The sequence below is a fragment of the Lynx rufus genome, unplaced genomic scaffold, assembly GCF_022079265.1.
Source record: "Lynx rufus isolate CCGP_SWC_20201006 ecotype Redwood Valley unplaced genomic scaffold, mLynRuf1.p SCAF_5, whole genome shotgun sequence".
Classification (NCBI taxonomy): Eukaryota; Metazoa; Chordata; class Mammalia; order Carnivora; family Felidae; genus Lynx; species Lynx rufus.
The window spans coordinates 101,320,366-101,338,232 of NW_025814867.1; the positions used below are offsets into that span (position 1 = coordinate 101,320,366).

General features: G+C 38.2%; 1 pseudogene; it reads right to left on the bottom strand.

Annotated features, from left to right (window-relative positions):
* Positions 1-15,817, bottom strand: part of LOC124527235 (cytosolic acyl coenzyme A thioester hydrolase-like) — a 28,550-nt pseudogene extending 12,733 nt beyond the window's left edge.
* Positions 15,818-17,867: the final 2,050 nt, after the last annotated feature.

The following is a 17,867-nucleotide window of genomic DNA, read 5'->3' on the forward strand; positions in this document are numbered from 1 at the left end:
TCTATTGTGGTGATCACATGGTTTTGTTCTTCATTTTATTAATTAGTCTCATGTATTACACTGATTTTTGGATGTTAAACCAACTTTGCATTCCTGGAATAAATCTTACTTGGCCATATTGTGTAGTTTTTTTGTTTTTTGTTTTTTTTTTTTTACATATTGCTAGTTTTTACATTTGCTAGTATTTTGTTGAAGGTTTTTGCATCTGTATTCATCAATAATATTGGTCTGTAGTTTTCTTTTATTGTGACATTGTAATCTAGTTTTCACATTATAAGGCAAGTTCTCTTGTTGGGATATGCTGCCTGTGTTCTCCTCAAGGATTTTGATGTTTTTTCGTGTCACATTTAAGTCTTCATCCATTTTGAATTTATTTTTGTGTATGGTGTAAGAAAGTCGTCCAGGTTCATTCTGCATGTCACTATCCAGTTTTCCCAATACCATTAGTTGAACAGAATGTCTTTTTTCCATTAGATATTATTTCTCATTTTGTTGAAGATTAGTTAGTTGAACGTACAGTTGTTGGTCCATAATCTGAGTTCTTTATTCTGTTCCATTGATATAGGTGTCTGTTTTTGTGCCAGTACTATACTTTCTTGATTACAGCTTTGTAATACAGCGTAAGGACTGGAATTATGATGCCTCCCACTTTACTTTTCTTTTTTAACATTACTTTGGATATTCAGGATCTTCTCTGGTTCCATACAGATTTTAGAATTGTTCATTCTAGCTCTGTGAAAAATGCTGGTGTTGTTTTGATAGGTATTACACTGAATGTATAGATTGCCTTGAGTAATATCAACATTTTAACAATATTTGTTCTTCCAATCCATGAGGAAGGAATGTTTTTCCATTTCTTTGTGTCTTATTCAATTTCTTTCATAAGCTTTTTGAAATTTTCAGCATATAGGTATTTTCCATCTTTGGTTGGTGCAATTATAAATGGGATTAATTTCTTGATTTCTCTTTCTGCTGCTTCATTATTGGTGTGTAACAATGCAATCAATTTCTGTACATTGGTTTATATCCTGTGACTTTGCTGAAACCCTCTGGGTTTTCTACATAGAATATCATGTCATCTGCAAAGAGTGAAAGTTTGACTTCTTCCTTGCCAGTTTGTAGGTCTTTTATTTCTTTTCATTGTCTGATTGCTAAGGCTAATATTTCCAGCACTATGTTGAACAGCAGTGGTTAAGAGTGGACGTCACTGTCATGTTCCTGACCTTAGGGGAAAAGCTCTCAGTTTTTCCCCATTGAGGATGATATTAGTTGTGGGCCTTTCATGTATGACCTTTATGGTGTTGAGGTATGTTCCTTCTATCCCTGCTTGATACGGTTTTTATCAAGAAAGGATGCTGTATTTTGTCAAATGCTTTTTCTGCATCTATTGAGAGGATGAAATGGTTCTTATCCTTTCTTTTATTAATGTGGTGTGGTGTATTTTGTTGATTGATTTGTGAATATTGAACAAACCCTACAGCCTAGGAATAAATCCCACTTGATTGTCGTGAATAATTCTTTAAAATTTTTTTAATGCTTATTTATTTTTGACAGAGAGAGAGACAGAGCATGAGTGGGGGAGGAGCAGAGAGAGAGAGGGAGACACAGAATCCGAAGCAGGCTTTAGGCTCCGAGCTGTCAGCACAGAGCCCGATGGGGGGCTCGAACTCACAGACTGAGAGATCATGACCTGAGCCGAAGTCAGACACTCAACCGACTGAGCCACCCAGGCGCCCCTATGGTGAATAATTCTTTTAATGTATTGTTGGATTTTATTTGCTAGTATCTTCTTGAGAATTTTTGCACCCATGTTCATCAGAGATACTGGTCTGTAATTCTCATTTTTAGTGGAGTCTTTGTCTGGTTTTGGAATCAAAGTAATGCTGGCCTTGTAGAATGAGTTTTGAAGTTTTCATACTCATTTTTTATTCTTTGCAATAATTTCAGAAGAACAGTTATTATCTCTTCTTTAAATGTTTGGTAGAATTCCCCTGGGAAGCCATTTAGCCCTGGACTCTTGTTGGGAGATTTTTGATTACTGATTCAATTTCTTTGCTGGTTATGGGTCTGTTTAAATTTTCTATTTTTTCCTATTTCACTTTTGGTAATTTATATATTTCTAGGAATTTGTCCATTTCTTCCAGTTTGCCTAATTTGTTGGCATATAATTTCTCATAATATTTTCTCATAATTGTATTTCTGCAGTGTTGGTTGTGATCTCTCCTCTTTGATTCAGGATTTTATTTATTCACGTCCTTTCTTGTTTCTTTTTGATCAATCTGGCTAGGGGTTTATCAATTTTGTTAATTCTTTCAAAGAACCAGCTCCTCGTTTCATTGATTCTGTTCTACTATTTTTTTTCTTCTTATTTCTATATCATTTATTTCTTCTGTAATCATTATTATTTCCTTTCTTCTCCTGGTTTTAGGCTTTGTTTGCTGTTCTTTTTCCAGCTCCTTTAGGTGTAAGGTTAGATTGTGTATTTGAGATTTTTCTTGCCTCTTGAGGAGGTTCTGTATTGCAATATATTTCCCTCTTATGACTGCCTTTGCTACATCCCAACGGTTTTGGACTGTAGTGTTTTCATTTTCAGTTGCTTCCGTGTATTTTTTATTTCTTCTTTAATTTCCTGATCAACCCATTCCTTCTTCAGTAGGATGTTCTTTAATCTCCATGTATTAGTGGTTTTCCTAAAATTTTTCTTGTGGTTGATTTCAAGTTTCATAGTGTTGTGGCCTGAAAATATGCATGGTATGATGTCAGTTGTTTTTTACTGGTTGAGCCCTGATTTGTGACCCAGTATGTGATCCATTCTGGAGAATGTTCCATGTGCATTCCAAAGAATATGTATTCTGATGCTTTAGGATGAAATGCTCTGAATATATCTATTAAGTCCATATTGTTCATTTTGTCATTTAAAACCATTGTTTCCTTGTTGATCTTCTACTAAAATGATCTGTTCATTGTTGTAAGTGAAGTGTTAAAGTCTCCTACTATTATTGTATTATTATTAATGAGTTTCTTTAAGTTTGTTGCTCATTAGTTTATATATTTGGCTTCTTTCATGTTGGGGGCATAAATATTTACAATTGTTAGATGTTCTTGTTGGATAGACCCCTTTATTATCATATAGTGCCCTTCTTCATCTCTTATTATAATTTTTGGCTTAAAATCTAGTTTGTATGATATAAGTATGGCTATTCCAGCTTTCTTTTGATGTCCATTGGCATGATAAATCATTTCCCACCCCCTCACTTTCAATCTGGAGGTGTCTTTGGGTCTAAAATAGGTCTCATGTAAGCAGCATATTGATGGCTCTTTTTTTTTTTTAATTTTTTTTTTCCAACGTTTATTTATTTTTGGGACAGAGAGAGACAGAGCATGAACGGGGGAGGGGCAGAGAGAGAGGAAGACACAGAATCGGAAACAGGCTCCAGGCTCCGAGCCATCAGTCCAGAGCCTGATGCGGGGCTCGAACTCCCGGACCGCGAGATCGTGACCTGGCTGAAGTCGGATGCTTAACCGACTGCGCCACCCAGGCGCCCCTCTTTTTTTTTTTTTTAATCCATTCTGATACCCAGTGTCTTTTCATTGGAGCATTTCGTCCATTTACATTTATAGTTATTATTGATAGATATGAATTTAGTGCCATTGTACTATCTGTAAAGTCACTGTTCCTGTAGATTGCCTCTATTCCTTTCTAGTCTTTGTTGCTTTTGGTCTGTCTCTTTCCCACTCAAAGTGTACCCTTTAATAATTCTTGGAGAACTGGTTTGGTATTCATAAACTCCTTTAGTTTTTCCTTGTCTTGTAGACTCTATATCTCACTCCATTCTGAATTAAAGCCTTGCTGGATAAAGTATTCTTGGTTGAGTTATTCCTCCCCCTTCCCCCCCCCCCATTAGCACGATGAATATATATCATAACACTCCTTTCTGGCCTGCCAAGTTTCTGTGAACGGGTCTGCTACTAACCTTATGTGTCTACCCTTGTAGGTTAAGAACTTCTTGTCCCTAACTGCTTTCAAAATTCTCTCTTTATCTTTGTATTTTGCAATTTTCACTCTGTTTTGTTGGCCTGTTTTTGTTGGTTTTTAGGGGAGTTTTCTGTGCTTCTTGGACTTGAATGCCTGTTTACTTCCCCAGATTAGGGAAGTTCTCAGCTATAATTTGTTCAAATAAACCTTCTGTCCTCTTTTCTCACTCTTCTTCTGGGACTCCTGTGATATGGTTATTATTGCACTTTATGGAATCACTGAGTTTCCTAAGTCTGTATTTGTGATCTAATAGCTTCTTTTTCCCTCTTCTTTTAAGCTTCGATATTTTCCATAATTTTATCTTGTTATCAGATAGGTTCCCCTTCTCTCATCCTCATTGTGATTAACCCCACTCAGTTTCACATCTCTGTTATAGCATTTTTTATTTTGGCCTGACTACTTTTTAGGTCTTTTATCTCTGCAGCAAGGGTTTCTCTGGTATCATCTATGCTTTTTTCAAGCCCAGCTAGTATTCTTATGACTGTTGTTCTAAATTCTTGTTCAAGTTGTATTGCTTATATCTTTTGAACAAATCCCTGGCTATGATTTGTTCTTGATCTTTCTTTAGGAGAGAATTCCTCTGTCTTGTCATTTTGTCTGTCTTTGTCATTTTATTCGATTCCTCTTTGTCATTTTGTTCAATTTCTACTGCTCTTCATTTGTTTCTGTAGATCCAAGTTTCTGATTGGTATCATATGCCTTCTGTCTGAAGAACTTTCTTAACATTTGGTATGTTCAGGTTTGCTGGCCATGAATTTTCTCTGAGATTGTTCATCTGAAGAAAGTTTTATTTCTTCTTTATTTGACAGGAATTTCACTGGGTATAAAATTGTGGCTTAACAATTTTTCTTTCAGTGTCTTCAGGATGCCACTCAAGTTTTTTTTTTTTTTCTTTGTATTGTTTCTGATGAGAAGTTTGCTATAGTTCTTATCTTTGTTCTTCTGTATATATTTTTTGTTACTGCCTGTGGCTGTGTTTAACTTTCTCTTTCTGTCTTTGGTTTTCAACAGTTTTGATATATGTGTAGATATTTTCTTTTGTGTTTTTGTATTTATCCTCCTTGATAATCTCTGAACTTCTTGGATCTATAGTTTGATATCTGTTATTAATTTGGGAAGATTCTCAACCATTGTTTCTTTACATTTTTTTTCCTTCCCTCTTCTCTCTCCTTCTTCTGGAGTTTTAATTACATATATGTTGGATTATTTGCTATTGTTCCATGGCTCTTGGATGCACTGTTCATTTTCTTTAACTCATTTTTCTTTTTGTGTTTTATTTTGTTAATTTCTTTTGACTTATCTTAAATTTCATGTATTTTGTGTTCTGCTAAGTCTTATCTAATGTTGAACCCACTGCAGCCATTCTTCATCTGTGTTATTTTAACTTCTAGCATTTTCATTTGATTTTTTTTTTGTTATGGGTTCAGTTTCTCCACTGAAATTACTATCTGAATTTGCATGTTTGTCTGCCTTTTCCACTAGGGCTTTTTATATATTAATCATAGTTATTTTTAATTCCTAGTGTGTTATTTCCAACGTCTGTATCATATCTGAGATTGAGATATATTTATTGCCTTGTTTTTGACAATGCATTGTTTCTTCTTTGCTTTTTTTGGATGCTTCTTAACTTTTTCTTGGTACATGGACATCTCGTGTGGGATATCAAAGACTGAGATAACTAATTTTTGTGCTTGAAGATGATGCAACAACTTTTTTTTTTCTTTTCTGATAGGACTTTAGTATAGAGGGAGGTTGGGTCAACTAAAGTCAGGAGTTGAGCTCCATCTGCATTTTGTTTTGCTATGGTTACCTTGCGGTAATACCAACTTAAAATCCTTTAGCATTACCTTATGCTCAGGGTGGAGACTGGTTTGCCAGAAGGTTTTTCTGATGTCTGCTCCCCCACTCTGTTTTAAATCTTACTTTGAGAGGGTCTCCCTCCATGATCTTGCTCCTTTCCCCCAAACGGACTGCTATTCGTTGCTACTCATCTTTAGTTGCATCATGGTAAGTGTGTGTATGTGTGTGGTGGTGGTGGTGATGTTTCTGTTGTTCTTATTAAGATTTAGTTTTGTGTATGTGTGTGGCGGTGGTGGTGATGTTTCTGTTGTTCTTATTAAGATTTAGTTTAACAGGCATTGTGTCCTGGTCATTGGAGTCTCATAAGTCATCTCATGATGTGTCTCATCCAGCCAGAGAAGACCTTTATTGGTCTGGGACGAGCACTTATTCCTGCCCCTACCATAAGGGTAGGGGTTTTTTTTCCTATTCCAATCTCTTAGCTAGAATGGGTTTTCAGGAGTGCTCTAAAGGAAGGGGAACAAGGATTCCCACATCTCCCTTCTTCAGTAGTTTTAAGCCCTTTGATTCTAGGAGAGATAGGAGAGAAGGATCCAAGTGGAGTTTTGTGCTTTTCCAGCAGACTGTTCCCTTCCCGCATCTCAAGGGAGGCTTTCTTAGTATAGTACTCTAACCAGTGTTTCTGTAAGCATTTGGCAAGGTCTGTAGAGACAGGGCTGGCAAGTGGGTGCAAGTTCCCCTTATGTTTGCAGCCCCCAGGCATTCTATATTCCTTGGCTAGCCCGTACTCAGCATGTGGTAATCCTTTAAATATTTTATCCTAATTTTTATTACATGTGTCCAGCAGCATCTACCCCAGGTCAGTAAGTTCTTGCTTTCTATAGTTTCCTTAGATTTGAGGTTAGTTTGTTGCTCTGCAACCTCAACTAAATGATAGGTTCAAGTATTAGAGATTTTCTAGCATTTTATTTTTGTGTACTCAGTGTGAGATTACATGGAGTTTAAATATTGAGCCACCACACCTTGAGTATAGAATTGCAGAAGATATTCAAGTCATAAGGACCCAAGCTGGATAGCCAATCTGTCCAGTTGTTCTTTTCATAGCACTTGGCTTTTAAGGTGCTTCCAAACTGAAAAGTCTTGTGCCTTTTCCCACAGAGGAGACACATCTGTTTAAGGTTTTACATGGAAGAAGTTGGAAGAATGATTCCGGATCTTTATAGAATAGCAACAATGTAGTAAAAAGAGTTGGATTGGTAATAATTCTTGTTTTCAAGTGCCCTTGATGGGTGATTTTAAAAAAGGAAGAAGAAAAAATAGAAGAAAAATGATAAAAAGACAGCTGAGCTCAGAATAGTGTGGAGCAGTGCTGGAAAACCTTCTGGGCAGCCTAGCTATCTCTTACCAGAGCATCCATTTACCTATAATCTTAACAGATATTTGATCAATTCAACGTTGTTAACATGTAGTAAGACTGCTAACTTTTTGTCATGTACATTTATGCCATCTGGTTACACAAGCACGGAGCCCTGTTGATCAGATGATGGTACAGGTATTATTGTAAATTTAGCCATCTCATTATAGGTGAATGAAATTCAAATCGTCAGAGTATCGGGTACAATAAAAGCTTTATCTACTTTCCTGTCCTTCCTGCCAAATACACACGACAAACACATTTTACTTTAGGAAAAGACTTAAAAGTACCCTGAAGTGAAAAGTATTCAGAGGTCTCCAGTTTCTGCAGAAGAACACACAACAGCAAGGCAATTGCAAATCAGCCTAATCTTCAAGGTAATAGGATACTCTTTAAATCTCTTGAACTATGTCTCCTTTGTATCTAACACTGCAGAATTGTCAGAGAAGAGAGAATCCCATAGTACCTTTGAAATTTAAGTTTTAAAAATCTAATTCATTTTATATTCAGTCATTTTAAAATGTAGGTCCCTAAATCCTGATCTGTAAAGTTTTCTTGATGGGATTGTATTGCCACAGAACACTGCCAATGACACTGCTTAAATAGTAGTCTTCTTTGTTCGACCTGCCCTCTTACCCTTTTCTGTCATGCCAAGGCCCTCCCTCTGTGCCTTAAAAATTCTATACAAACCCATCATTTTTATACAGCTTTCACAGACATATGGCTCCAGGGCCTGGTCTCTCAGCAACAGTACGACCCTCAAGTCTGATTCTTTGCATAGCTGAAACTAGCTGTGTGTTTCAGTGTGTGTTTTTATATACTTACATATTTCTATTCATCCTGTCTGACAATGAGTGTTCTGCTTTTCAAATACAGAAAACATATCTACTCCCCTCACATCTCTCTACAATATCTTGTATACTGCTCTTCTTTGTAGTTCCTTCAAATTAGATATAAAATCAAGCTCTGAAAGTACTGACATCTTGAAAAATCTTACTAACCCACTAAAATTATAAACTGGCTGGGGCATAATATGCAAAGGAAGGATGCTAATTGTTTTGAGCTCAGGATTAGGGAAAAGCAACAATTTAGTCTATCTATTTCTCCTCAATTCTTCATTTATTATCTGTCATCTGTCTATCTATCTATCCATCCAGCATCTGTGTGTATGTGTGGTAATGGAGTAAACTCACCAGTAATTATCTTGACATCCAGATGGAACCCCCATGCAGTGAATAACTCATTGACTACCCCCAAGGTAAGACCTTGGCCTCCTTTTTTAAGTATCAATTTTATAAAGAGCCCATATCAGGGTACCAATTAAAGAGTGATCTCCTATTGGTCTTATTATTGAGACCTGATGGGTGAAAAATTCCGCCTGGGTTTAGCAATATCTGCTAAAGCTAATATTTAAAGGTATTACAGTATTGAATCTTGGGAATAAAAGTATTAGTTGACAATCATTAGTACTGATTTACTAAATAGTTGCCTTAGACATACATACAATATCCTTTAACTGGGATAGAAAAGGCTGTTTAAAATAGGAGCCAACTGCAGAACCTTTTGCATATGAGGGGAGCAGCCAGATTCCTATTAGAGAGATGGCTTTTGGTTTGGAAATGGGAGAGATGACAGATACGACAGATTCACTCTTCATGTATTCATGGTCTAAACCAGAGATATGGAAACACTTGAGAAACTTTAAAAATTCTGATGTCTGGAACTAGGACCCAGGCATCAGTTTTTAAAACTCCCCAGGTGATTCTAGTGTTGAGGAAACTTGGAAACCTAGTCTAGAATCTTGCTACTCAAAGTGTGGTACTGGGTGCTTATTAGAAATGCAGAATCTTGGGCCCCACCTCAAGTCAACTGAATCAGAATCTGTATCTTGACGAGATCCCCCAGTGGTTTCTGTGCACATTAAACCACAAGAAGCACCGGGCTAGAAAAGTTTTCAACTCTAGCTGTGCATTAGAATTACCTGGGGAGCTGTTAAAATATAATGATATTCTGGCCTCACTCAGAGAGATTATATATAGCCCATTTGGTGTAGGGTGGGGACTGGATATTGGTATGCTGTATGCTTCTCAGGCGATTCCAGGGTGCAGTCGCAATTATGAAATATAAGGCAAAGCTGAATAACTTTCACTGAATAACTTTATATAAAAGAGAATCTGGAGGTTACCTAGGTAGCCTGGAAGATAGAGATTAGGGACACTGAAAAAAGGCAAAGTTTGAGGATGCCTATGGTAGGTAATACTCCAATGTGCTAGGAAGCTAGGCTTTGAGAGGAAAGGTTTCCCGGTGAGAAATTTTCATGGTGGTGGGGGAGGAGAGAGTAGAGGTTGGCTAAAGTACTTTAAAAACACAAATGTGTAATATTCAATTTTAGGTTGTTGGCTTTTTTTATGAAGCAGGGTAAGAGGTGACTATGAGAGAATTTGACTCTAGTAATTCACACAATTCTCGTGATGTCATAAAATCCTCATAGGATTATGAAGGATGGAGGCTTGAGCTACTTAAAATATAAACTACAGGAAGAGTAACCCCAGAAAGTTGGAGGATTAAGTTTGAGGCATCTTCTGATCAGTCATGTGGGAAACAAATACATCATAGAAGGACATTTTGTCCTTTGACCAGCTGCTGCTTCTCCTACTTCAGGAATGACTAGTATCTCTCTAGCTTGAGTCTAGGTCAGTCAGTATCTCATTCTTGCTTTTTGGTTATCTAGCCTTCTCTTTACTCATTCATGCCTCCTTCTTGAGATCCATAATGTCCTTTTACTCCTTTCTCATGGCTAGTTATTAATGCATTAAGACTTTTCATCTAACTCTTTGTCTCTGGTTCTTTGTCATTATGTCCAGACACTCTAAGCAAGGAAGAAACTTTTCTGACTGCAGGATAGATCCCTTTTAAATAAGGATACAGAAACAGAACAAAGTCAGATAATAAGCCCAGAACTCTCTTTCCTTCTGAAATTAGAGGAGTCATTTACACCTACTAATTTCAGAGGGAAGTGTGAAAAACTCCCCTTGAAACATCCGGGTCATCTGTGTTAAGCTTGGGTACACATCCACACTCAGTGTGGCTGTGTCTTGTACCTAAGACATTTAAACCATAGGGAGTATTTATTAGGCATGTAGCAAGAGCTTAAGTTATTGAGCAAGTCGTTTCTCAAGGGAGGAAATGCTTTACCTCATTTCATCTAACCTCTCTGGCCTCCCTCCTGAAAGAAGGAAAGATGGTCAAGAAGTAGTTGCGGAAGATTTGTATTTAAAGTGGTAACATATTTTATAAAAGTGCTATTTTTGTGTACATCCTATCTTGGACTGCAAAACAAGCAGGGCTTCTGTGGAGCTTTTGCTCCAGCATAGAAGTAGGTGTGAAAAGTTGAAAAATGATCAAGGCTGAGTGTGGGCAGTCTAAACAAGGGCAAGTTATGAAGGGAAAGTCAGAATTGAGAGAAGGTAAGGTGATAATACCAAGGTACCCCATTGCCTTATCTATCAGGTAGAATATAATTGTCACTATTTAATATTTATCAGAAAGGATCTTTGAACAAGAATACAGCCTGTGCATGAATCTTCTACATTTTGCTGGTTAGCAGAGTAGAACCACATTTTCCTTTTGTGTGTCAAGATGCCACTGAATGACTAAAATTAATTTTCCCCCATTAATTTTACTTCATGTTAGGTTACAGACAAAAAGTGAGCAAAGGATGTCTAGGAAAACAGCCCAGGAATGAAGGAAGAAACTGATTAAGTAATTGGAGCAGTACAGTGTGAGGTCACGTAGTGTAGAAGCTCCCCTCCGAACCACTGGACTTAACCACATGGGGACGAGATACTAAAAACTGGCAATTACAATAGACCAGTAGGTGGGAGGAATTCAGTGAATCGGTCTGAAGTCCAAAGTCCTCAATGGCCTTGGGACATTCAGAACACCAGCATGATGCTCATGATAAGGACTCTGTGTTACCAAGAAAAGGGTAAATGCTATCCCTGTTTATCGGAGCAGGGAGGAGTAGTATACATCTCAGCCAGACTTTCAACAAAATAATTGCATTTTTTGTAATGGGATTTAAAGGGTTAAGCTTTCAATATCCTAGATATTCCTTTACTTGGAAGACCTTCCTGGGACACCAGTTGGGTAACTAAAGTGTCATGATACTAACATATAGTTTTCTCTTAGTTACCAAATAGCATTCTTCTTCCTTATCTAATCTGCTGCTTACATCTGTACTTTTAACCTTGTATTAATGTCACCGTTGAAAGTTAACTTAAAATTACCTTTATTTGGTTGCTTATTAAAGTATGTTGGTATATTCCCTTTCCCTAGTCATGCACTGAGCCCACTTTCCTCTCCCAACACACTTCTCAAACCTTGATCAAACATAATTTGATCAGAATGTTCCCCTACCTTCTCTCTAGCCTCTCTGCTCTGTTTCTTATCTTTTTTATTGAAACTAACACCTAGACAGTTTGTTTCTCGGTCATTGTCATTGCTCACCTCCAATTTTAGCTCTTCAGATGGTATCACACTTCTCTCTCAACACATGCAACTAATTCAGCCACTCGACATGTTTATTCCTCACATTTATACAAAACACATTTAAACATTCACTTTTCATTTGCATCTGCGTTTCATACTCTTTAGGAAACACACACACACACACACACACACACACTCACACACACGAGAAGCATCTGCCAGAGCGCCAGTTGTTTCAATTTCATTGTGCTTCTTTTTTTCTTTCCATTTTCTTTTCTTTTCTCTTCTTTCTTTCTTTCTTTCTTTCTTTCTTTCTTTTTCTTTCTTTAACTCATTTAGTAATGAGGGGAACTATGACATGATTAGGTAATACTTGGCTTTTACCATGTCAAACAAGGTGCCAGTATTGCCTTAAATTTATGCCTACGTAAATATATTTGAGAATGATAGTTCTCTATGTGTGTGTATTCCACATGGATGAATGCACATGGTCATGTATATAATACATATTTATAGCAAGGTTAGAAGATTGGCAGCTTAACCGTCAATTTCTATCAGACAGGAAACAAACCAGTCTCTTCTTTAGCACAAAACCACCAAAGAGACAGTGCTGTCTGGCGGTTGCTTTCAGGTGAATGATCAATTGTTCCTTTGCTTCCAGTTTTACTTGCAAAATTTCTACCACGGACCAGAAATACTCTAAAGCCACAATTTACCCTTTCAGTCCTTTCACACTTTAGCCCAGGCAGTAGGTTTTATCTTAAGCACTCAAGAGTTTTTCTTGCAGTTAATCATATCCATATAATAATTTCTTGGTCTCTAACTTCGGCATTTGCTCAAGTGTATTTAAGTAACAGCAGATGATGCTTGCAGGCAGTGTAAGGGTAAGAAGACAGGCTGGTTTGGTAGCTAAGCAACAAGCCTAGAAGTGATAATTTATAATCTGCATTGCTTTGTGACCCTCAGCCACTTTTTTGCCTAGTTTCATTTCTGGTAAGATGGGGCTAGTGGGCTGATGGTAGGTATTGACATGACTTATATTAGATAAATAGACAAAAAAATATTATGTACTTCTTAAATCACAGAATCCCATTTTACCTCTAACCTGCAGTGAAACTTTCTTAGGCTGTGAGATTTTGTATTTAAGCCTCCCTTTGTGCCTGAAGAATATCTAAAAGCTGCTCGGTGTGTCATTGTTTTTCCCCTTCAGATGCAGGGTTATCCGTTGATTCTATATGTTACTAACCTCATCATATGTGACCTCAGGAAATTGATTAACCTGTCCACTTCTTCAGGGTACTGTAGCCCCTACACAATAAAATAAACAAATCAATCTTTTAAACTGTACTTTCTCGTATTCATTTGTCTTTCAAAGCTCCTCAATTTCTCTTTTCCCAGCTCTACAATTATTCAGAGCCGGTGTAACCTGTTCGCTGGGAGCTTGAACTCCACTCCCTTTCCTGAGATATGAAAAACTTCCCTTGCTTGGTAAACAGAACCTATTAGTAAGATTCTGTGTTACAAGTATCTATTATACTAAAAAGCGAAAACAAAAACAAAAACAAACCAACCAACCCAAAAACCAAAAAACAACCCCCCTCCCCTACCAAGTATCTATTCTACTATATATCTTGGCTTAGAAGACAATTTACCTTTTAGAAATGCAGGCACCCGATGAACAAAAATTTTAGTGAGGGATTTTTAACATTTCACACTAATGGCATTAATAGAGCTAGGACACACCGCCTTGGTCAGAAGGGAATACAGGCCTCCCTAGTGCGTGCTGCACTTTCCTCCTCAGGAAATTCTTGTCTTGTAGCTCACGGTGCCTGGCAAACATGGTAATGTGTCTGTAAATTTCAGCTGACAGAAACACATCAGGTAATCAGCCACCTCAGAAAGTAAACAAAGCTGAGCCACTGAGAGCTATTGCTGAGCAGCCAGAGGGGTTCTTGGAGGTGGTGTTAGGAAAAGCACAGTGAGACTAGAAGGAACACCGAAGATAATTCTCCTGATCCTGGGTGGGAAACTGCCCCCCGGTCACTCCCAGAGTGCTGAGACATTAGATACTTGCCTGCCTCCTTTGGCTGGTAATTAGCTGGTCGACCATGCACCTTGATGCTTTGTACTTTGTCATCAAAACTCTTTTCATCTCCCTGTCTCTCATTTTTCTACTTTGAAGAGTTAAACAGACACCAGAAAACTGTGGAGAATAATATAGCACCAGTGAACCCTCCTGGAATTTAAAAACGGAGCCATTTTCACACAATGCTCTGGACTTAAAGCATCGATAACACTGGTTCCCTTTTCTTCACCTGGTCCCGTTCTTCTCCCTGCTTCTCTCACAGAGGGAACCATTTAATGAACTTGAGGTGCCCTTTCCAGTCAGTTGTTAACTACTTATAAATTTATCCATGAATCAGCATATAGTTTTGTTGGTATGCATAAAAACTTAACATAAATGATCATTTCATTACACCACCTAACCAATTATTTCCTCATTCTCCACCTTTATACTTTTGTTGCCCTGTCTTTCCTTTCATTATTTTTCCTTGCCTATTTTTTCTCTCCTTTACACTCAGATCTGGCTCATTTTATTCCCTTCACTTTTTTCTTTCCTCATTCGTGTTCTCTTTCCTTACTTTTGAGTTGCGTATGCGCACGTGCGTGCGGGGCAGCCATCTAACTCGTGCACTGGCAATAACCTCACACAGCAAACTGCAGCCATCGTCTTGCGGGTGGACCTTCCCAGAGATGGCTTGCCGTGATGTGATCCTCACTACCACAGAAAGAACAGTTAAGTCCACACCAACAAAGGAGGGGTACATAGAAGAGCGTGAAGTCTCTGACCTCTACACTAACTCAAATGTCTAATAATCAATCCTCTTATGGAAAATGACCCCTATTGTGGGTGATATATAAGCCTTGTGAATGAACAGTGCATTGAAATGAACGTGGCTGCCTCAGTCTTACTTTGCCTCTTTCCTGTCCATGAAAGCAGCTGTAGTTTCTGGCTACAGCTTGTATGGTGTTAGGAGAGATTTGGCATTTAAAAGGATCTTGGGACCCACTTTTACCCTGATAGTTTTGTAATTAGGTCTTAGAATTTCCCTAGAGAATAGTAAAATTATTCTCTTCACTATATATACCTCCTGTTGCAATTTTCTGGTCCACTTACTGAACTCCCCACTCAGATCAAAGGGCCACATGCTTGACTCACCAGATTCTTGACCAGCTGCCGCCCTCTCCTAGGTTACCTGATGCTTTTGCCATGTGGCTTCTTGACCGCAGGCTCCTGCCCTCAGTTAAATACTGACACTCACTTGTATTTCCTTGTGCACTTTTGATTTACCGCTTCCTTTTGTGAGAGATCCAGAGGGCATCCTCATACTCAGACAAATGCTAAACCTCTTCCAAAGAACTTGAGTAATTATGGGTATCCTGCTCTTCATTTTCATAAAATTTTCATGGTACAAAATGGGTGCTGAAGAGAGAAGGCAGAGAGGTGATGTATCATTTGCCCCAGTGATTTGATCTTCTTTGCACACTTTTTGCCCCATGTAATTAGCCCTTGCTTTATTCAGTTTAGTTTTGTCTGCCCAAATGGATTTAACTTCTTTGAGGGTAAAGCTCATGACTATGTCATTCAATCTATTTGTATGAAGCAAATGCTATCTATGGAGCTCTGTGCCACAGGCATAGTGAAGTTCTTTTGGTTTCTTGAATATAATCTCAATATACCATAGTCCCTTGAACACAACTCTTACCGTTGCCTGAAACATCCCCAGTAAACCCTTTCCCCACTCCCAGGTCCCATCCCAGTCCATCCCAGGTCTTCATCCAGATAACTCACCCCACATGGTATGTCTCAGCGTAGACATTACTGTCTCCAGGAAATCTTTGATATTCCAAGTCTGAGAGCAGTCTCCTCCTCTCTCAGCAGCAGGTTCTGTCCTTAACCGCTGACGCTGATGTACCTGTACATCTCCCTGACTAGACTGCAAGCCACGGCTGTGGTGTTCAGCGTGCTCCTGGAATGCCTGGAGTAGAGTCTGGTATGCGATATAACTCTTCATATGCGCCAGTGTTATAGGTTGAGGGGGCTTTTATTTTACTCTGTGCAACAACCTTGTAAAAACATCTGAATTTTTTTAAACCTCTCTATTTTTCTTTTAATAGACTGCTTTCTTCAATTACAGAGGAAAGGAACTTGTTTTGCTCTTAACCTGTTTGTGAGTGGATGCACTTGAACCAAGTGAGGAGCTACTTATGCATTTGTAGCTACTTGAGTTCACCTGGCTAAAACCTTGAGTTTAATGAATATAAAACTTACCTTGCTAAAATCCTCATCTTAAAGAGTATGAAGCACCTTAAGCAGAATCCATATTTCAGTTTGCTTCTGATGACACGTTCACCAACATCTCATATGAATAGTATATAGCCTTTTTATCTTAGGATTTCACATGGCTTTACCAACACTAATTAACCAGTGGAAACAAGGTCCCGTGTGTAAAGAGGTGGCATCAATAACCCCTTTTATCATTGTGAACTAAGAATCTCCTAGATTCTTATCCACTAATGAGAAGGTATACATTAAAAGTTGTATCAGTCCAAGACGTTGCTTAATCCAGGAGACTTTCCTGCCCTTCGGCAGTTAGTCGTTCTTATACAGGCTGTCCGTTTCAACTTTTGAAATGTTGACCCCTGAGTGTAGCCAAGCTGAGCAACTTCAAGAAGGAGTTAAATGATTATTTTTCCCCATCCTTTCTTGTATGATTCTTTCTGTGTGAAAGGAAAAAGAAAATCTGGTGAGTCATGTCAAGCAAGTAGAGAAAAATGGCCCTGGAAAATGGCAGTATACTGACTCATCACATTTACACTTACATTATAGCTTATTTTAATATAAATTCAAGCTGCTAAAAATTACTCCCACAGACAGCTGTATAAAGTCACTCCCCCCCCCCCCACATTTTCTTGTAACCAAAGTCTTAGAGTAATTCTTTTAAATGTCTGTAGAGGAGAAAATGAAGCTTTTGTGTCAATTTCCAAATGAGGAAACCACCTCAGTGTGGTGACCATTTTCTGAAGAGGTACTCCGGAGAGCTGAGGTTCCTCTTGCTCAGGAGATCTTGCTCCTTTCCAGCTCCAAGGCCTGGACCGCTGCTGGACAAGTCTCCTTACTGTGGCACAGAAGTAGGCTGTGGATTCAGAGAATCTCTGCTCAGGTATTCTCTCTGCTGCCTTCCAGCTCTGTGACTTTGATGGTTTATCTGTCACTTATACTTGCTGCCCAGGTTTGCCATGAGGGTCACATTGGGTGATGTAAGGTGTCCGGTACTCTAACTAGCACACACATAGTAGTTACTCAATAAATGTTAGCTCCTTCCTCTCTCTCCTGTGGCCTTGCACACTCTCTTTCTCCCTTGGCAGATTCTCTTCTATCTTGTCACCTTCCAGGAGCAGTACTTAGAACACTCACTATGAGAGTGATTTCATCATTCAAATCCACACTGATTGGCATCTGGCTTTAAGTTACTCTTAATTTTTGTTGGGGTCACCAGTTTGTTATTACCTTTCCAGTTATATGGGTACGTAGATCCTGAATACCCAACAAAAATGTCTGTAGACATGTTTAATTTTTATATAGCTGCCTTAGTACCTAACATTGCAGGTAGCTGATCAAGAGGTTCCAAACTATGTAATTGATCATTATTAGCTACCACTCAGGCAGATATGTAAGATGTTGGTAAGGCTAATCTCTAAAAAGACAAACACAGTGGGGTTTTTTTTGGGGGGTTTCAAGCTTCTAGTTAATTAAACAGTCATCCTTTCATTCTGTGAACTGACCTACTTTTTAAGATAAACTATCAGCTGGTTGAGGCTTTTTTCCCCCTACGTTCTTTTTGTTGCAAAAATCAAAACAAAATTAAAATTTCTCACTCTGGTGTGGCATTTGAATATCAGTGACTTTGGATAGCTAAACACTTATTATACAGTCCCTTATTCTATTCTTAAGGATTTAGATGATGGGTTTAATTTTGGTGGCACCAGAAAACATGATTCAGGGAAGATAACCAGTAACATTCCTGCCAGATGTGATCAAATATACTGAGGAAAGAGAACATA